This window comes from Hyperolius riggenbachi, chromosome 7 (assembly GCF_040937935.1).
Source record: "Hyperolius riggenbachi isolate aHypRig1 chromosome 7, aHypRig1.pri, whole genome shotgun sequence".
Classification (NCBI taxonomy): Eukaryota; Metazoa; Chordata; class Amphibia; order Anura; family Hyperoliidae; genus Hyperolius; species Hyperolius riggenbachi.
The window spans coordinates 57,601,814-57,624,198 of NC_090652.1; positions in this window are offsets into that span (position 1 = coordinate 57,601,814).

Below are 22,385 nucleotides of genomic sequence, written 5' to 3' on the forward strand. Positions count from 1 at the left end.
GTGAGCTGGGTTCACTCAACACTACAGGTAGGTATGTGCAGTGATGAGGTGGGTTAAGTAAACACAACAGGTAGTAGTAGGATGCAGTGAGCTGGGTTCACTCAACACAAAGCTAGGTATATGCAGTGATGAGGTGGGTTAAGTAAACACAACAGGTACTGGGTATATGCAGTACTGGGTAGTACAATGTGCAGCTCCCTGTCACACACACAGGTAGTCAGTCACTGAATGTGCTGGGCTGCTGGCAGTGTCACACACACACTATCAATTAGCAAGGCTGTGCATGCAACAAAAGTGTCAGTTTGACACACAGTAAAAAAAAAAAGTACAGGATGAGCTCTGACAAGAGCTAGGGTGCTATAAAAGCAATAACAATCAGCCAGGAGCAAACTAAGCAGCCAAGAACCTAACTAATCTGTCCCTAGAAGAACAAGTCTGCAGCAGCTGTCCCTTTCCTCTCACTAGCAGGCACACGAGTGAGTGTAATGGCCGCCGGACCCTGCCTTATATAAGGGGGGGGGGGGGCTCCAGGGCTTACTGTAGCCTGAATGGCTACAATGTGCCTGCTGACTGTGATGCAGAGGGTCAAAGTTGACCCTCATAGTGCATTATGGGGCGAATCGAACTTCCGGAAAAGTTCGCCTGGCGCAGGCGAACGTGAACCCTCAATGTTCGCCTGGAACCGTTCGCCGGCGAACCGTTCGCTAAATCTCTACTGACCACGAACGAGTCACTCAGCAGGGTCTGGTGGTGGTGGCATTTTAGGCTTGCACGGGATGCCGAGGAGGGAGCAGAGGAGACCACTGAGGAGGACTGGCTGCCTGAACAGGTCTCAGTGTCAGCAGGAGTGGCAAAGGGGGTTATGGTGCTCTGACCTCTGCAAGGGCCAGCGCCAGCTTCCTTCAGCCTCTTGAATTCCTCATGTACAGGTTTGTGCTTATTGGCCAGATGATTTATGAAGCTGGAGGTGCCATACGTGGAAGGGTGAGACCTTCTGCTCAGCTTCACATGGCATAATTTTCAAGTTACAAACTTGCTATCAAGTGAGGGCAGATGGAAAAACTGCCATATTGGGGATTGCAGTTTGCCCTTACGTGGCTCAGAATGGGATGCTGATGCAGATTTTCTCTCAGTGGTGGTTGGGGCCTGGGGTTGAGTGGTGCAGCTGGTGGTAGTAGTGCCACTGGCAGATGGAGCAGCAGGCTCTGGGTCACGCATTCCATGCCCACTGCTGCTCCTGCCAATCCCTGCAATGCTTATCCTGCATGCCAGACCCACTGAATCCTCCTCCTCAGAGTCAGAGCTGACATCCCCCTCCGGTCGCTGGTAGTCCGGTTCCTTCACCTCATCATCAAACTCCCCCTTGTCAAACCACTGCTGGGATGATGAGCCTGCCTCAAACTCCTCTTCTGCTGACACATCATGGACGGGCTCCCCCCCAACAATTACTGTCATCTCACACTCTTCCGCAAAGCCAATTTTGCTAAGAATGTTTTCTCTAGGGCTGGTGGTGGCCTCACTGGCCTGCTTGTCATAATCTACCATCAGCTGCATCACGGGCGTGGCGTCTTTCTCTTCCAATTTGTGCCGCTGACCCTGCTTGAAAATTGACGCAACACGCTGCTGGATCTCTAAAGTGTGACTCCCCCTAACAGCTGAACGGCCAGTGGGTAGCGGCAGAATGGAGACTGATGTGGCAGAACTGCTGCCGGAGGCTGCAATGTTGCTCACTCTCCTCTTGGCCGTGCTGCCCCTCCCCTGGCTGCCAGTGCCAGACATAGTACCAGATATGTGATGTCACAGTCAGATGATGTGTGGGGTACTTGCACTTTATTATTGGCGGCGGGCTTGGACTGTGAATCAGCACGGCCACAGAGTGACAGACAGGAGCAGAGTACAACAACAAAACACACTGACACTGCTCAGTCGGCAGCGCAGCAGCTGCAGCACTGCAATAATCTGTAGTAGCAGGCTAGCAGCTAACACAGTAGTAGTACTACTCTCACTCGCTAACAACTAATAGCACTGCAACTACACAATATAACACTGTAATACTAACTACCTAACTGCTAAGGATAATAGCAGGCCAGCCAGTAGCAAGGAGACTGGACTGTGTGCACACACAGCACACACAGACAAAGACACAGGACCTAGCAGGCACAGGCAGCTGCTGCAGCTGAAAGACTGACTGACTGACAGACTGACTGACAAGACTGACTGACACTAACAAATTACACAGACTAGCTAACTACAACACAGTAAAACAATTGAGAGAAGGTGTTTAAGTGTTAAAACGCTGGGTTTATCACTCAGATAATGCACTTGCTTCAGCCAAACACACTGGACAATATATCTCAGTGGCAGTCACAAAGCAAGGACGAGATTCTCATCATGCCCCCCTCTTTATATACAGAAGGGTCTGGCCAAGGTTCCCCTCTGTGATTGGTTGCTCGGGCTTAGGCTGGGAGCACTCTGATTGGCTGAATGACGTCATGGACGTCATCTCCATGGTAACTGGATCCGGTCGGATAGGCCTAAAAAGTTTGGATATCCGGGTCTACCCGGATATCCGGAATCCTGATGAGCAGCACTGCTGCTGGGTGGCCTGCCTCTGGCTCTTCCTCTGCCTTTTGTTTTGTCCATATTGGGGGGATAAAGTGAAAGGTATGAACTGACTTGACTAATACAATGTGCTGTCACACAGGTGCAGTGAAAAGGTATGCAATGACTGCTGCTATAATATAATGTGCAGTCACACAGGTGCAGTGAAAAGGTATGCAATGACTGCTGCTATAATACAATGTGCAGTCACACAGGTGCAGTGAAAAGGTATGCAGTGACTGCTGGTATATAATACAATGTGCAGTCACACAGGTGCAGTGAAAAGGTATGCACTGACTGCTGTTATAATACAATGTGTAATCACACAGGTGCAGTGAAAAGGTATGCACTGACTGCTGCTATAATACAATGTGCAGTTACACAGGTGCAGTGAAAAGGTATGCAGTGACTGCTGATATATAATACCATGTGCAGTCACACAGGTGCAGTGAAAACGTATGGAGTGACTGCTGTTATATAATACAATGTGCAATTGCACGGGTGCAGTGAAAAGTTATGCACTGAATGCTGGTGGTATAATACAACGTGCAGTCACACAGGTGCAGTTAAAAGGTATGCAGTGACTGTTGGTGGTAAAATACAATATGCAGTTACACAGGTGCAGTGAAAAGGTATGCACTGACTGCTGCTATAATACAATGTGCAGTCACACAGGTGCAGTGAAAAGGTATGCAGTGACTGCTGGTATGTAATACAATGTGCAGTCACACAGGTGCAGTGCAAAGGTATGCAGTGACTGCTGCCATAATACAATGTGCAGTATCACAGGTGCAGTGAAAAGGTACGCACTGACTGCTGCTGTAATACAATGTGCAGTCACACAAATGCAGTGAAAATGTATGCAGTAACTGCTGGTATATAATACAATGTGCAGTCACATAGGTGCAGTGAAAAGGTATGCACTGAATGTGCTGGGCCTGGCACAGTATAGCAATTAGCAAGGGCCAGCTGCGACAGACAGGGCTGTATATGCAGTGTCAGTGGGCCACAAAAAAAGAAAAAAAAACACATCACAAGAACATTAGCTCTCAAAAGAGCTTTTTGGTGGTGTTTTTCAGCAACAAATATCAGCAAAGAGCAATCTAAAAAGACCTAACTAAGCTTTCCCCATCTCTGCAGCATCTTCTCCCTTCTCTCTCACTAGCAGCAGCACACAGAGTGAGAACATGGCCGACGCTGCTGCCTTTTATAAGGGGGGGGGGGGGGCTCCAGGAGGGAGTTCAGCCTGATTTGCTGTCATGTGTCTGTTGACTGTGATGTAGAGGGTCAAAGTTTAGCCAAATGATGTAGTATAGGGGCGGGTCGAACCCGCTAAAAGTTTGCGGTTCGACGTGAACGCGAATCCGTGATGTTCGCGTGAATAAGTTTGCGTGCAAACCGTTCGGGACATCTCTAACTACGACTAGGTTTCTTCTGTTGTTTGCCTTACACTTCCTAGTGTATCTGATGATATGATTGCATATGTCATGGTTGTACAATATACACAGGTAGAGTTTAAGCTTATTGGGGCTTTTGTTAGTCTACTGTCCAATAAGCTCATTGTTGTATTTTTCCTAGAATGGGGAGAGGTTGATTAGACATTCCCTTGCATTCTTTGGAATTACACGTTGAAATGAGTGAATGACATGACCCCCAATACCACTATTGTCTTCTTATTACTTAGTTTGCTAACATTTCATTGTATGTGAAGTAATTACGCAATGATGTTAATTGACTTATTCAGTGTTATCTTGTGTGATAGCTACATATTACTGTCCATTTTACAACTCTGAGACTATGTTTCATGTGCTATACAAACTATGTTTGAATTTTTCTGATTGCATTGATCATTAAAAGTTTCATAGAAAACAAACAAACAAAAACAAAAAACAGCAGAATGATATAGTAGGCACTGGCCGCCCTAAAAAGGGCAATTTGGGATACTTTAACAACAAGTCAGTCAGTGAGGAACAGCAAAACAGGCCTAGCTAATTTTACCTATCTCAGCAATGCTACCTCTCCCTTCCTTTCTTAAAGCAGCCGGAGACAGAATGAAACATGTCCGGCACAAATGCATTTTTATAGGGGGTAATGGGCCCGTGAGGAAGTGCAGGCTGATTGGCTGCCATGTGCCTGCAGACTGTGATGTAAGGGGACAACATTTAGCTCAATTATGTCAATGATGATGTAAAGGGGGCGGGTCAAACATGCCATGTGCTTGCCACCCGCTGCAGACGCGAACAGCTAATATCTGCCAGGAACTGTCCGCCGGTGAACTGTAGGGTTGGGCCGAACCTCCGATTTTCGGTTCGCGAACCGGGTTCGCGAACTTCCGCGGAACGTTCGGTTCGCGGAAAAGTTCGCGAACCGCAATAGACTTCAATGGGGATGCGAACTTTGAAAAAAAAAAATAATTATGCTGGCCACAAAAGTGATGGAAAAGATGTTTCAAGGGGTCTAACACCTGGAGGGGGGGATGGCGGAGTGGGATACATGCCAAAAGTCCCCGGGAAAAATCTGGATTTGACGCAAAGCAGCGTTTTAAGGGCAGAAATCACATTGAATGCTAAATGACAGGCCTAAAGTGCTTTCAAACATCTTGCATGTGTATACATCAATCAGGTAGTGTAATTAAGGTACTGCTTCACACTGACACACCAAACTCACCGTGTAAGGTGTGCAGTGTCGGGTTCACTGAACAGGTATACAGTGGCGGGTCCACTGAACAGAACAGGTATGCAGTGGCGGGTTCACTAAACAGAACAGGTATACAGTGGCGGGTTCACTGAACAGAACAGGTATACAGTGGCGGGTTCACTGAACAGAACAGGTATACAGTGGCGGGTTCACAGAACAGGTATGCAGTGGCGGGTCCACTGAACAGAACAGGTATGCAGTGGCGGGTTCACTGAACAGGTATACAGTGGCGGGTCCACTGAACAGAACAGGTATGCAGTGGCGGGTTCACTGAACAGAACAGGTATGCAGTGGCGGGTTCACTGAACAGGTATGCAGTGGTGGGTTCACAGAACAGCTATGCAGTGGTGGGTTCACAGCACAGGTATGCAGTGGCGGGTTCACTGAACAGAACAGGTATGCAGTGGCGGGTTCACTGAACAGGTATGCAGTGGTGGGTTCACAGAACAGGTATGCAGTGGTGGGTTCACAGCACAGGTATGCAGTGGTGGGTTCAATGAACAGGTATACAGTGGCGGGTCCACTGAACAGAACAGGTATGCAGTGGTGGGTTCACAGCACAGGTATGCAGTGGTGGGTTCACAGCACAGGTATGCAGTGGTGGGTTCACAGCACAGGTATGCAGTGGTGGGTTCACAGCACAGGTATGCAGTGGTGGGTTCACAGCACAGGTATGCAGTGGTGGGTTCACAGCACAGGTATGCAGTGGTGGGTTCACAGCACAGGTATGCAGTGGTGGGTTCACAGCACAGGTATGCAGTGGTGGGTTCACAGAACAGGTATGCAGCCAGACAGGAACAAGTTAAGCCTAACTAATCTTTCCCTGAGAGACAGTCTGCAGCAGCTCGCCCTACTCTCACTAACGCAGGCAGCACACGAGTGACCGTAATGGCCGCCGCTGCCTGCCTTATATAAGGGGGGGGTGGGGCTCCAGGGGCTATTGTAGCCTAATTGGCTACACTGGGCCTGCTGACTGTGATGTAGAGGGTCAAAGTTGACCCTCCATGTGCATTATGGGGCGAACCGAACTTCCGCAAAGGTTCGCCTGCGGGACGCGAACGCGAACCACGGAAGTTCGCATGGAACCGTTCGCAGGCGAACCGTTCGGCCCAACTCTAGTGAACTGTTCGGGCCATTTCTATTAAAGGTCTATAAGATGTGCCTGCACTATAGATACACCAGGTTTAGTATTTTTCACCCCAGACCTCCCTGGCATTCAATTTTCCCAGGATTTCTGTGCAAAAAGTGATACAATTTATTTTTAAAACTTTTTTTTTTTCCTGTAACTTGCCAAAATGTGTCAAGAAAGGGTCTAGTATACAGTGCAGGAGAGTATTGTGTATGCACGTTTATACTGTTCACAGCATGTTTTTATGGACAGATAGATCTGTCAATTCCGCTAGGGAGGTTGAATTACCATATTTTTGGCATATAAGACTCTCCAGCTTATAAGACACACCTGTCTTATAAGCTGGAGAGTCTTATATGCCAAAAATATGGTAATTCATTGTTATATTCATTGAAGTCCCTCCTTAAAGAATTAAACAAGCTCCTGTGAATACATATGTCACAGTTATACTCTTCCTTACACAGGGGAATTTCTTCTTAGGTCACATGACGGACATAATGAGAGATTTGCATTACAATAAGATAATAGAGTTGAAAGTGCATATGACATGTTAACCTAATGCTGCAAAACAACAAGATAGTACAAGTCAGTAATTACTGATAAGAAACTGCATATACCTGTATCTGGGGGTAATAGTGCAAAATGAACATTCTCATGTTATCTTTACAATAATCATAAAAATAAAGTCACATAGTCAGTTCGGATGATAACAGACATCCATCCACCATCAAGTCCAACCAGGAGAATAAAATAGATAAATAAGTACAAATTGGATACTTTTCTATCTTGCAACCTCACATATGCCAGTTGTTCTGGAGGAAAGGAAAAAAAAACAAAAACTATATAAATAAAAAAACCTTCTACAAGGCTTTAACCACTTGAGGACCGCAGTATTAAACCCCCCTAAAGACTAGGCCATTTTTTGAGAAATTGGCCACTGCAGCTTTAAAGCCAAGCTGCAGGGCCACACTACACAGCACACTAGTAATCCCCCCTTTTCTCCCCACCAACAGAGCTCTCTGTTTATTAAGATTTCCGCGATTCCGGACGGAATTTGGTGATTCCGGTTCAGTTGCGTCGGAACGGAATTGCTATATCACTATGGCGGAATTTCCACGGAAAAATTTAGTATTCCACGGAATGCAATTTTTTTTCTTTTTTTTTTTTTTGTCACCAAATGGATTTCTGCCTAAAAAGAAGAATTTCTGCTCGACAGGCTTCCGAATTCCACCCAATCCTTCCCTCCTTTCCTCCTCCTCCTCCGGATCTTGCCTTCCAGGGAATTGTAGGATGTCAAAAGCCAGCTTACATACATTGGCCAGGAATCAAACCCAGGTCTAGTGCTTGGAAGGCAGCTCTCCTCACCGCTATACCACCACCAACACTGCATGCTGAAGCCAGCCTAGCATGTACCATTGTGATATATCCAAGAGAAAAATTAGCTTGCTTAGGGATTTGCAGGATGTCAAAAGCCAACTCACATACATTGGCCAGGAATCAAACCCAGGCAAACCACTTGGTAGGCAGCTATCCACACCATTATACCACCAACACAACACACTACAATGCTACATGCTAGGCTAATGCTACATGCTGAAGCCAGCCTAGCATGTACCATTGTGATATATCCAAGAGAAAAATTAGCTTGCTTAGGGAATTGTAGGATGTCAAAAGCCAACTTACATACATTGGCCAGGGATTGAACCCAGGCCTACCGCTTGGTAGGCAGCTATCCACACCATTATACCACCAACACAACACACTACAATGCTACATGCTAAAGCCAGCATAGCACTTACCATTGTGATATATCCAAGAGAAAAATTTGGCTTGCTTAGGGATTTATAGGATGTCAAAAGCTATAGCTATGTAGATTCATCTCTCTCTCTCTCTCTCTCTCTCTCTCTCTCTCTCTCTCTCTCTCGTAGGGATGGTCACCGCTTTCCACGGGATTGTGTTTTCCACAATTTTGGGTGGAAATTGGTCATTCCGTCCCGTTTGGTGGGAACGGAAAACGGAATTGCTTTTTCAATCCGGCGGAATTCCGAAATGAAAATTCAGTTCAATGGCATCAAGTCCTAGAGAGAGAGAGAGAGAGAGAGAGAGAGAGAGAGAGATCATTTTTCTCTTGGATATATCACAATGGTAAATGCTAGGCTGGCTTCAGCATGTAGCATTGTAGTGTGTTGTGTTGGTGGTATAATGGTTAGGATAGCAGCCTTCCTAGTGGTAGGCCTGGGTTCGATTCCTGGCCAATGTATGTGAGTTGGCTTTTGATATCCTACAAATCCCTAAGCAAGCTCATTTTTCTCTTGGATATATCACAATGGTACATGCTAGGCTGGCTTCAGCATGTAGTGTTGGTGGTGGTATAGCGGTGAGGAGAGCTACCTTCCAAGCACTAGACCTGGGTTCGATTCCTGGCCAATGTATGCGAGCTGGTTTTTGACATCCTACAATTCCCTGGAAGACAAGATCCTCTGGAGGAGGGGAGGAAGAAAAAAAAGGACTAGGGGAATAGCCAACAGGTTCTATGGGCTACTATTTAGCATACACAAGGTTTCATTTGCAATCACTTTAATTTTTCCGCCGGAATGTGGAATTCGGCGGAATTTCACAAAAATCCGGTGGAAATGTCATAGCGACGGAATTTAGCGCTGGCAGAATCCGCGAATTCCGGCGGAACGGAATGTGCTCTTCCGGAATGCGTAATTCCGCGGAATTTCGCAAAAATCTGGCAGAAATGTCATAGCGATGGAATTTATTGCTGGCGGAATCCGCAAATTCAGAATTTTCTCTTTCCGATCATCCCTAGGTGGGGTCTGATCACCCCACAGATGATTGTTTGTTTATGTATTTTTGTTTATTTATGTTTTTTTTTTTTATTTGTTGTACTCCCCCCTCCCTCACTCTGCCCGCCATCCCCGTGATCAACTGTCATAGGCTTCAGCCTATGACAGCCGATTACCCCTGTGCCTCAGGAGGGGACAGCGCTGCTGTAGGATGTCAAAAGCCAGCTTACATACATTGGCCAGGAATCAAACCCAGGTCTAGTGCTTGGAAGGCAGCTCTCCTCACCGCTATACCACCACCAACACTGCATGCTGAAGCCAGCCTAGCATGTACCATTGTGATATATCCAAGAGAAAAATTAGCTTGCTTAGGGATTTGCAGGATGTCAAAAGCCAACTCACATACATTGGCCAGGAATCAAACCCAGGCAAACCACTTGGTAGGCAGCTATCCACACCATTATACCACCAACACAACACACTACAATGCTACATGCTAGGCTAATGCTACATGCTGAAGCCAGCCTAGCATGTACCATTGTGATATATCCAAGAGAAAAATTAGCTTGCTTAGGGAATTGTAGGATGTCAAAAGCCAACTTACATACATTGGCCAGGGATTGAACCCAGGCCTACCGCTTGGTAGGCAGCTATCCACACCATTATACCACCAACACAACACACTACAATGCTACATGCTAAAGCCAGCATAGCACTTACCATTGTGATATATCCAAGAGAAAAATTTGGCTTGCTTAGGGATTTATAGGATGTCAAAAGCTATAGCTATGTAGATTCATCTCTCTCTCTCTCTCTCTCTCTCTCTCTCTCTCTCTCTCTCTCTCTCTCTCTCTCTCTCTCGTAGGGATGGTCACCGCTTTCCACGGGATTGTGTTTTCCACAATTTTGGGTGGAAATTGGTCATTCCGTCCCGTTTGGTGGGAACGGAAAACGGAATTGCTTTTTCAATCCGGCGGAATTCCGAAATGAAAATTCAGTTCAATGGCATCAAGTCCGAGAGAGAGAGAGAGAGAGAGAGAGAGAGAGAGAGAGAGAGAGAGATCATTTTTCTCTTGGATATATCACAATGGTAAATGCTAGGCTGGCTTCAGCATGTAGCATTGTAGTGTGTTGTGTTGGTGGTATAATGGTTAGGATAGCAGCCTTCCTAGTGGTAGGCCTGGGTTCGATTCCTGGCCAATGTATGTGAGTTGGCTTTTGATATCCTACAAATCCCTAAGCAAGCTCATTTTTCTCTTGGATATATCACAATGGTACATGCTAGGCTGGCTTCAGCATGTAGTGTTGGTGGTGGTATAGCGGTGAGGAGAGCTACCTTCCAAGCACTAGACCTGGGTTCGATTCCTGGCCAATGTATGCGAGCTGGTTTTTGACATCCTACAATTCCCTGGAAGACAAGATCCTCTGGAGGAGGGGAGGAAGAAAAAAAAGGACTAGGGGAATAGCCAACAGGTTCTATGGGCTACTATTTAGCATACACAAGGTTTCATTTGCAATCACTTTAATTTTTCCGCCGGAATGTGGAATTCGGCGGAATTTCACAAAAATCCGGTGGAAATGTCATAGCGACGGAATTTAGCGCTGGCAGAATCCGCGAATTCCGGCGGAACGGAATGTGCTCTTCCGGAATGCGTAATTCCGCGGAATTTCGCAAAAATCTGGCAGAAATGTCATAGCGATGGAATTTATTGCTGGCGGAATCCGCAAATTCAGAATTTTCTCTTTCCGATCATCCCTAGGTGGGGTCTGATCACCCCACAGATGATTGTTTGTGTATGTATTTTTGTTTATTTATGTTTTTTTTTTAATTTGTTGTACTCCCCCCTCCCTCACTCTGCCCGCCATCCCCGTGATCAACTGTCATAGGCTTCAGCCTATGACAGCCGATTACCCCTGTGCCTCAGGAGGGGACAGCGCTGCTGTAGATCGCAGCACTGTACCAGTAATTAGACAGCGGTTTCGCCATCTAACAGTCTCCCAAGCAGCTCGGAGACTGAAAGCAGAGCTCTGCTCTGCCCACCAAGCAGGAGATGCACGCGCAGCCTGTGCACAATCTCCTGCAAAAAAAAAGTCCCAGGACTTTACGCCAATCGGCGTTAGGCTGTGCTGGGGCTGCCACCAAGACCACACCCATCGGCGTGACGCGGTTGGCTAGAGGTTAAAGGAACATCAATTTAAAAGCATTCATTATGTCACAGTTATTACCCTTGCAGCCCCCATATGGGTATAATTACTATCTTGTTATATATTGTAAATATTAGATGTACCTATAGCTCACCATACACTGACTGCATGCTATGCACCTTTCTGGGGAAATCAGGTCTTCTTTAACCACTTCCCGACCGCCGTATTGACAATTGGCGGCCGGGAAGTGGACCCCGCAAGGACCGCCGTATAGACAAATGGCGGCGGTCCTCGTAGGGGCATGGGCGGAGCAATCGCGTCATCCGTGACGCGATCCTCCACCTCCGCCTGTCGCCGCTCACTCGCCGCAACATCCCGCCAGCCATACGGAAGCGCCGGCGGGATGTTAACACCGCGATCGCTGTATACAAGGGGCTTGATTCACAAAGCGGTGCTAACTGTTAGCACGCCTGTGAAAACCCCCTTAGCACGTCTAAACAAGCTTTTCGCGCATAAAACTTTACGCGCGCAAAACTTTATGCGCATAAAACTTTACGCGCGTACTGCATAGAGCGCAGGGCGCTCCGTGCGAAGTGCCCATTAAAGCCTATGGGACTTAGCGCGCGTAAAACTTTGCGCGCGTAAAACTTTGCGCACGCAAATTTAGCACGCGATCTGATTGAGAAATCCAGTGCTAACCTACTTAGCACCCTGGTTAGCGCGTCTTAAGACTTTAGACGTGCTAAGTAGGTTAGCACTGCTTTGTGAATCAAGCCCAAAGTGTATAATACACTTTGTAATGTTTACAAAGTGTATTATACAGGCTGCCTCCTGCCCTGGTGGTCCCAGTGTCCGAGGGACCACCAGGGCAGGCTGCAGCCACCCTAGTCTGCACCAAGCACACTGATTTCCCCCCCCCCTGCCCCAGATCGCCCACAGCACCCCTCAGGACCCCCCCTGCCCACCCCCCAGACCCCTGTTTGCACCCAATCACCCCCCTAATCACCCATCAATCACTCCCTGTCACTATCTGTCAACACTAATTTTTTTTTAATCCCCCCCCCCTCCCCCCTGCCCCCTCCTGATCACCCCCCACCCCTCAGATTCTCCCCAGACCCCCCCCCCCAGACCCCCTCCCCCCCTGTGTACTGTATGCATCTATCCCCCTGATCACCTGTCAATCACCCGTCAATCACCCATCAATCACCCATCAATCACCCCCTGTCACTGCCACCCATCAATCAGCCCCTAACCTGCCCCTTGCGGGCAATCTGATCACCCACCCACACCAATAGATCGCCCGCAGATCCGACGTCAGATCACCTCCCAAGTGCAGTGTTTACATCTATTCTCTACCCTAAACACCCACTAATTACCCATCAATCACCCATCAATCACCCCCTATCACCACCTGTCGCTGTTACCCATCAGATTAGACCCTAATCTGCCCCTTGCGGGCACCCAATCACCCACCCACACGCTCAGATTGCCCTCAGACCCCCCCCCCCCCCTATCAATTCGCCAGCGCATTACTTACATCTGTTCTTCCCTGTAATAACCCACTGATCACCTGTCAATCACCTGTCAATCACCCATCAATCACCCCCTGTCACTGCCACCCATCAATCAGCCCCTAACCTGCCCCTTGCGGGCAATCTGATCACCCACCCACACCAATAGATCGCCCGCAGATCCGACGTCTGATCACATCCCAAGTGCAGTGTTTACATCTATTCTCTACCCTAAACACCCACTAATTAGCCATCAATCACCCCCTATCACCACCTGTCACTGTTACCCATCAGATCAGACCCTAATCTGCCCCTTGCGGGCACCCAATCACCCGCCTACACGCTCAGATTGCCCTTAGACCCCCCCTTATCAATTCGCCAGTGCAATATTTACATCAGTTCTCCCCTGTAATAACCCACTGATTACCTGTCAATCACCTGTCAATCACCTATCAATCACCCATCAATCACCCCCTGTCACTGCCACCCATCAATCACCCCCTGTCAATTCCACCCATCAATCAGCCACTAACCTGCCCCTTGCGGGCAATCTGATCACCCACCCACACTAATAGATCGCCCGCAGATCCGACATCAGATCACCACCCAAGCGCAGTGTTTACATCTATTGTCTCCTCTAAACACCCACTAATTACCCATCAATCACCCCCTATCACCACCTGTCACTGTTACCCATCAGATCAGACCCTAATCTGCCCCTTGCGGGCACCCAATCACCCGCCTACACGCTCAGATTGCCCTCAGACCCCCCCCCTTATCAATTCGCCAGTGCAATATTTACATCTCTTCTTCCCTGTAATAACCCAGTGATTACCTGTCAATCACCTATCAATCACCCATCAATCACCCCCTGTCACTGCCACCCATCAATCACCCCCTGTCACTGCCACCCATCAATCAGCCCCTAACCTGCCCCTAGCGGGCAATCTGATCACCCACCCACACCAATAGATCGCCCGCAGATCCGACGTCCGATCACCTCCCAAGTGCAGTGTTTACATCTGTTCTCTACCCTAAACACCCACTAATTACCCATCAATCACCCCCTGTCACTGCTACCTATCAGATTAGACCCCTATCTGCCCCTAGGGCACTCAATCACCCGCCCACACCCTTAGAACGCCCTCAGACCCCAGCCCTGATCACCTCGCCAGTGCATTGCTTGCATCTATTCCCCCCTCTAATCACACCTTGAGACACCCATCAATCACCTCCTGTCACCCCCTAGCACACCTACCCATCAGATCAGGCCCTAATTTGCCCCGTGTGGGCTCCTGATCACTCGGCCAAACCCTCAGATCCCCCTCAGACCCCCTTCCGATCACCTCCCCAGTGCATTGATTGCATCTATTTTCCCCTCTAACCACCCCCTGAGACACCCATCAATCACCTCCTGTCACCCCCTAGCACTCCTATCCATCAGATCAGGCCCAATACAACCTGTCATCTAAAAGGCCACCCTGCTTATGACCGGTTCCACAAAATTCGCCCCCTCATAGACCACCTGTCATCAAAATTTGCAGATGCTCATACCCCTGAACAGTCATTTTGAGACATTTGGTTTCCAGACTACTCACGGTTTTAGGCCCGTAAAATGCCAGGGCGGTATAGGAACCCCACAAGTGACCCCATTTTAGAAAAAAGACACCCCAAGGTATTCTGTTAGGTGTATGACGAGTTCATAGATTTTATTTTTTGTCAAAAGTTAGCGGAAATTGATTTTTATTGGTTTTTTTTTCACAAAGTGTCATTTTTCACTGACGTGTGACAAAAAATCTTCTATGAACTCACCATACACCTAACGGAATACCTTGGGGTGTCTTCTTTCTAAAATGGGGTCACTTGTGGGGTTCCTATACTGCCCTGGCATTTTAGAAGCCCTAAACCGTGAGGAGTAGTCTAGAAAACAAATGCCTCAAAATGACCTGTGAATAGGACGTTGGGCCCCTTAGCGCACCTAGGCTGCAAAAAAGTGTCACACATGTGGTACCGCCGTACTCAGGAGAAGTAGTATAATGTGTTTTGGGGTGTATTTTTACACATACCCATGCTGGGTGGGAGAAATCTCTCTGTAAATGGACAATTGTGTGTAAAAAAAAATCAAACAATTGTCATTTACAGAGATATTTCTCCCACCCAGCATGGGTATGTGTAAAAATACACCACAAAACACATTATACTACTTCTCCTGAGTACGGCGGTACCACATGTGTGGCACTTTTTTACACCGTAAGTACGCTAAGGGGCTCAAAGTCCAATGAGTACCTTTAGGATTTCACAGGTCGTTTTGCGACATTTGGTTTCAAGACTACTCCTCACGGTTTAGGGCCCCTAAAATGCCAGGGCAGTATAGGAACCCCACAAATGACCCCATTCTATAAAGAAGACACCCAAAGGTATTCCGTTAGGAGTATGGTGAGTTCATAGAAGATTTTATTTTTTGTCACAAGTTAGCGGAAAATGACACTTTGTGAAAAAAAACAATTAAAATCAATTTCCGCTAACTTGTGACAAAAAAATAAAAACTTCTATGAACTCACCATACTCCTAACGGAATACCTTGGGGTGTCTTCTTTCTAAAATGAGGTCATTAGTGGGGTTCCTATACTGCCCTGGCATTTTAGGGGCCCTAAACCGTGAGGAGGAGTCTTGAAACAAAAATGACCTGTGAAATCCTAAAGGTACTCATTGGACTTTGGGCCCCTTAGCGCAGTTAGGGTGCAAAAAAGTGCCACACATGTGGTATCGCCGTACTCGGGAGAAGTAGTATAATGTGTTTTGGGGTGTATTTTTACACATACCCATGCTGGGTGGGAGAAATACCTCTGTAAATGACAATCTTTTGATTTTTTTTACACACAATTGTCCATTTACAGAGTTATTTCTCCCACCCAGCATGGGTATGTGTAAAAATACACCCCAAAACACATTGTACTACTTCTCCCGAGTACGGCGATACCACATGTGTGGCACTTTTTTGCACCCTAACTGCGCTAAGGGGCCCAAAGTCCAATGAGTACCTTTAGGATTTCACAGGTCATTTTGAGAAATTTCGTTTCAAGACTACTCCTCACGGTTTAGGGCCCCTAAAATGCCAGGACAGTATAGGAACCCCACAAATGACTCCATTTTAGAAAGAAGACACCCCAAGGTATTCTGTTAGTAGTACGGTGAGTTCATAGAAGATTTTATTTTTTGTCACAAGTTAGCGGAAATTGATTTTTATTGTTTTTTTTCACAAAGTGTCATTTTCCGCTAACTTGTGACAAAAAATAAAATCTTCTATGAACTCACCATACTCCTAACGGAATACCTTGGGGTGTCTTCCTTCTAAAATGGGGTCATTTGTGGGGTTCCTGTACTGTCCTGGCATTTTAGGGGCCCTAAACCGTGAGGAGTAGTCTTGAAACGAAATTTCTCAAAATGACCTGTGAAATCCTAAAGGTACTCATTGGACTTTGGGCCCCTTAGCGCAGTTAGGGTGCAAAAAAGTGCCACACATGTGGTATCGCCGTACTCAGGAGAAGTAGTATAATGTGTTTTGGGGTGTATTTTTACACATACCCATGCTGGGTGGGAGAAATCTCTCTGTAAATGGACAATTGTGTGTAAAAAAATCAAACAATTGTCATTTACAGAGATATTTCTCCCCAAAACACATTATACTACTTCTCCTGAGTACGGCAATACCACATGTGTGGCACTTTTTTGCAGCCTAACTGCGCTAAGGGGCCCAAAGTCCAATGAGCACCTTTAGGCTTTACAGGGGTGCTTACAATTTAGCACCCCCCAAAATGTCAGGACAGCAAACACACCCCACAAATGACCCCATTTTGGAAAGTAGACACTTCAAGGTATTCAGAGAGGAGCATAGTGAGTCCGTGGCAGGTTTCATTTTTTTTTTGTTGCAAGTTAGAAGAAATGGAAACTTTTTTTTTTTTTGTCACAAAGTGTCATTTTCCGCTTACTTGTGACAAAAAATAATATCTTCTATGAACTCACTATGCCTCTCAGTGAATACTTTGGGATGTCTTCTTTCCAAAATGGGGTCATTTGGGGGGTATTTATACTATCCTGGAATTCTAGCCCCTCATGAAACATGACAGGTGGTCAGAAAAGGCAGAGATGCTGGAAAATGGAAAAATTCACTTTTTGCACCATAGTTTGTAAACGCTATAACTTTTACCCAAACCAATAAATATAGGCTGAATGGGTTTTTTTCTATCAAAAACTTGTTTGTCCACATTTTTCGCGCTGCATGTATACAGAAATTTTACTTTATTTGAAAAATGTCAGCACAGAAAGTTAAAAAAATCATTTTTTTGCCAAAATTCATGTCTTTTTTGATGAATATAATAAAAGTAAAAATCGCATCAGCAATCAAATAGCACCAAAAGAAAGCTTTATTAGTGACAAGAAAAGGAGCCAAAATTCATTTAGGTGGTAGGTTGTATGAGCGAGCAATAAACCGTGAAAGCTGCAGTGGTCTGAATGGAAAAAAAGTGGCCGGTCCTTAAGGGGGGTAAAGCCCTAGGTCCTCAAGTGGTTAACGGTAGTGCTATGGGTGGGTCTGCATCTTTGGGTAGATCCTTTCCACTAAATACTTTTGTAAAGAATACATTAAATACTGATAATCCCCCATGGAGAGATGGACTAGTCAAAAACCTGTCAGTTCCATCAGAGTTCTACTAACTGCTGTAAGTGGCAGCAATATAGGAGAAATATAATTTTTTGCCATTTTACTCGGAATGAAACATACTTCTTATTTTTATGTTTTTAAATGTGTTTAAAATGTTACAATTGTTTGTGATAGTGGTCCTTTTAGAGAACAATTATATCTACACTGTACTGTAGTGATACATGGAAAATATTTTTGATTATTCTACACTAATCTATTTAATTTTAAGATTGAAATCCGCTTGACATTTTATTCCAGGAAGAGAAAATATTTTTTCATAATGTTACTTATTATCTGGGAAATTTACAACCACAAAGGTTTAATTCTAGGGCATCTATGGTATGTGCAGAAGAGAACCTATGTTACCATTGCACCAGCATAACATAGAACAAAGTGGCACAAAGTCTACCAACCTTTGCAGAGTTAAGTACTATTTCAAGAGGATCTTTTAGAAGGTCTCTCAACGGTTTATACAAACAAAAAAACAATGCAACTGCCTGCATGGATACTACGATTCTTAAGATTAGAGATGGCCTGAATGGTTCACCCGGTGAGTAGTTCATGTGGATATCAGCTATCCACGTCCGCGGCGGGTAGTGGACACATGACGCGGTTTGACCTGTCTTCCTCTACTCGTCATTGGGCTAAACTTTGACCCTCTACATCACAGTCAGCAGACACATGGCAGCCAATTAGGCTGCACTCACCCATGAACCCCCCCCCCCCCCCCATATAAAAACACTGCAGCATCGGTCCATGTTCTTAGTTTGCCGATCTCTTGCTAGTGAGAGAAAGAGAGACATTTGGAGATAGGGAGAGCATAGTTAGGCTGTTGTTAGGTTGCTGTGAGCTTGCTCCTCGCTCAATCCTCTTGTGGCTGAAAGCACCCCACAAAAAGCTCTTTTGAGAGCTAATATTCTTCTGATCTGGTTGTTTTTTTGTGTGACCACAGGCATAGATGTGACCACAGGCATAGATGTAGCCCTGTCGCAGCTGGGTCTAGTTACTGTACTGTGCCAGGCCCACACTCTGTATTACCTTTCAACTGCTTTTGCCATTTAACTTACTAAAGCATAGCATAGCTGTCTTTGTGGGGGACATTGCATATACCTAGAGCCCACAGACAGTTGCCAGCTAGGCTATCTGGGATTTGTAGTCCCACACTGTATTACCATTACATATCTTCACTGCATTTGTCATTTAACTTACTAAAGCATAGCATAGCTGTCTTTGTGGGTGACACTGCATATACCTACAGCCCACAGACAGTTGTCAGGCCAGATTAGATTTGTAGTCCCACCACTGGCAGCACACTCTATTATACCAGTGCATACCTTTCCTCTGTACCTGTGTGACAGCACACTCTATTATACCAGTGCATACCTTTCCTCTGTACCTGTGTGACAGCACACTCTATTATACCAGTGCATACCTTTCCTCTGTGGGTGACACTGCAAACAGCCCACAGAGAGACAGGGACAGTTAGCTAGGCTGTTCTTTATTGCTGAAACCACCCCAAAACAAAAATTACAGGGCAGGCCACAGTCATTGCTGGGCCTTGCAGTTCTACTATCGTCTTCTGTCTATTACGATAGACAGTGTGCTGGCTTGTAATAGGCTTACATCTGAAAATGGCGCCTGAGAATAATGGCGCACGGTGTTGCCGCTAATCGGTTTGCCGCTTATCGCTATTTAACGTTAAAGCCTTATTGTTATTTAGCGTTAAAGCCTTATTGTTATTTAGCGTTAAAGCCTTATTGTTATTTAGCGTTAACACACAGAACCCTCTCTGTACCTACCCCTAACCCATAAACCCCCCCCTGGTGGTGCCTAACCCTAACTACCCCCCTGGTGGTGCCTAACCCTAACCACCCCCTGGTGGTGCCTAACCCTAACCACCCCCCTGGTGGTGCCTAAACCTAACCACCCCCCTGGTGGTGTATATTGTACTGTAACTATAACTAACCCTACTCTCACACAGAACCCTCCCTTTACCTATCCCTAACCCTAAGACCCCCCTGGTGGTGCCTAACCCTAAGACCCCCCTGGTGGTGCCTAACCCTAAGACCCCCCCCCCCTGGTGGTGTCTAACCCTAACCATCCCCTGATGGTGCCTAACCCTAAGACACCCCCCCCCCCCGGTGGTGCCTAACCTTGACAGTGTTACATTAAATCCATTAACCGTATGCAGTTAAATAACGTCTGCAGTTTGGCTTATGTAGGGGGCTATTGATAAATAACGTTAGTGTGTGCCACTATTGATAAATAACGTTAGTGTGTGCCGTTTTTCTTCTTTTTTCCCTGTGCGCCATTATTATGTAGTACTAACGATAAATAGCGATACGCGTATCTTTTTAATGCGGCGCCATTTTTATGCATAGGCGCTGTGCGCCATTATTCATTGATCCGGTTATTGATATCGGTGTGGGTTACACACTGCATACAGGCCACAGTCATTTGCTGGCCCTTGTAGTTCTACTATGCTCTTCTAACTATTGCAAGCAAGCCAGCACACTGTCTATCATAAGCAGTGCTTAGGTTGCAACTGTATTTGTGATTGAAAGTACTATATAGGATATTTCTCTATGTGTGTTAAAGTACACAGCCCAGTGATACACACACACAGCTGCTGTGTATTTGACACTGATTGTGTGCCTCTTTGTGATTACACACACTGTCTACCACTATTGAATATTGTTAGCAGTACTGCATTCCCCCAATATGGGAAAAATAACAGGCAGAGGCAGGCCACCCCGCAGGTATTTTCAAGGTAGTGATGATGTGATTTTGTGCGGCGCTTGACCAAAGTACAGTGTTCAGAAGGCACATACCCACCTCGATCCCCAAAATTCTGAGGATGTGGTTGATTGGCTTAACCACTTGCCGACCGCCCACAGCCGATGGGCGGCGGCAAAGTGGCCTGCAGAACGACCGCAATACGGCGGGTCGTTCTGCGCTGTCCTGCCGGGGATTGCGCATTCTCCGGCAATAGGCTCCGCCCACCCGTGACGTCAACCTGCAGGCCATACGGAAGCGCCAGCGGGTTGTTAACCCCCGATCTGCCGCAATTCAAGCGTATGATACGCTTTGTATTGTATACAAAGCATATTATACAGGCTGCCTCCTGCCCTGGTGGTCCCAGTGATCGAGGCTGCAGCCCTCCCTATGTGCACTCCCTATGTGCACCCAAACACACTGATCTTCCCCCCCTTCCCTCTGATCGCCCACAGCACTCCTCAGACCCCCCCCCCCCCCCCCCCCCGCCCACCCCCAGACCCCTGTTTGCACCCAATCACCCCCTAATCACCCATCAATCACTCCCTGTCACTATCTGTCAACGCATTTTTTTATTAGGTCCTAATCTGACCTCTGGGGGCTCCTGATCACCCCCCCCACACCCTCAGATCCTCCCCAGACCCCCCCAGACCCCCCCCCCCCCGTGTATTGTATATATCTATTCTTCCCTGTAATCACTCACTGATCACCTGTCAATCACCTGTCAATCACCTGTCAATCACCCATCAATCACCCCCTGTCACTAACACCCATCAGATCAGACCCTAACCTGCCCCTTGCGGGCACCTGATCAACCCCCACACCCTCAGATTGCCCGCACACCCGTCCTCAGATCGCCTCTGAAGTGCATTGTTTACATCTGTTCTCCCCTCTGATTACCCATCATTCACTCCCTGTCACCATCTGTCAATGCTATTTTTTAGGTTAGGTCCTAAACTGCCTCCTGGGGGCTCCTGACCCCCCCCCCCCACACCCTCTGATCCTCCCCAGACTCCCCAAGACCCCCCCCCCCGTGTACTGTATACATCTATTCTTCCCTGTAATCACGCACTGATCACCTGTCAATCACCTGTCAATCACCCATCAATCAAACCCTGTCATCACCTGTCACTAACACCCATCAGATAAGACCCTAACCTGCCCCTTGTGGGCACCTGATCACCCACCCACAACCTCAGATCGCCCGCAGACCACCCTCAGATCGCCTCTGAAGTGCATTGTTTACATCTGTTCTTCCCTCTAATCACCCACTGAACACCCATCAATCCCCCATCAATCACCTCGTCACCTGTCACTGCTACCCATCAGATCAGGCCCTAATCTGCCCCTTGTGGGCACCCAATCGCCTGCCCACACCTTCAGAATGCCCTCAGACCCCAGCCCTGATCACCTCGCCAGTGCATTTCTTGCATCTATTCTCCCCTCTATTCACACCCTGATCACCTATCAATCACCCCATCACCCCCTGTCACCACCTGTCACTGCTACCCATCAGATCAGACCCTAAACTGCCCCTTGCAGGCACCCAAACACCCACCCACACCCTCAGATCACCCTCAGACCCCGCCTGAACACCTATCCAGTGCATTATTTACATCTGTTCTCCCCTCTAATCACCCATCAATCACCCATCAATAACCCCCTGTCACTGCTACCCATCATACCCATCAGATCAGACCCTCATCTGCCCCTTTGCGGGCACCCAATCACCCGCCCACACCCTCGGATCGCCCTCAGACACCCCCCCCCCCCCCGATCACCTCCCCAGTGCATTGCTTGCATCTATTCCCCCCTCTAATCACACCTTGAGACACCCATCAATCACCTCCTGTGACCACCTGTCACCCCCTAGCACACCTACCCATCAGATCAGGCCCTAATTTGCCCCGTGTGGGCTCCTGATCACTCGGCCAAACCCTCAGATCCCCCTCAGACCCCCTTCCGATCACCTCTCCAGTGCATTGATTGCATCTATTCTCCCCTCTAATCACCCTCTGAGACACCCATCAATTACC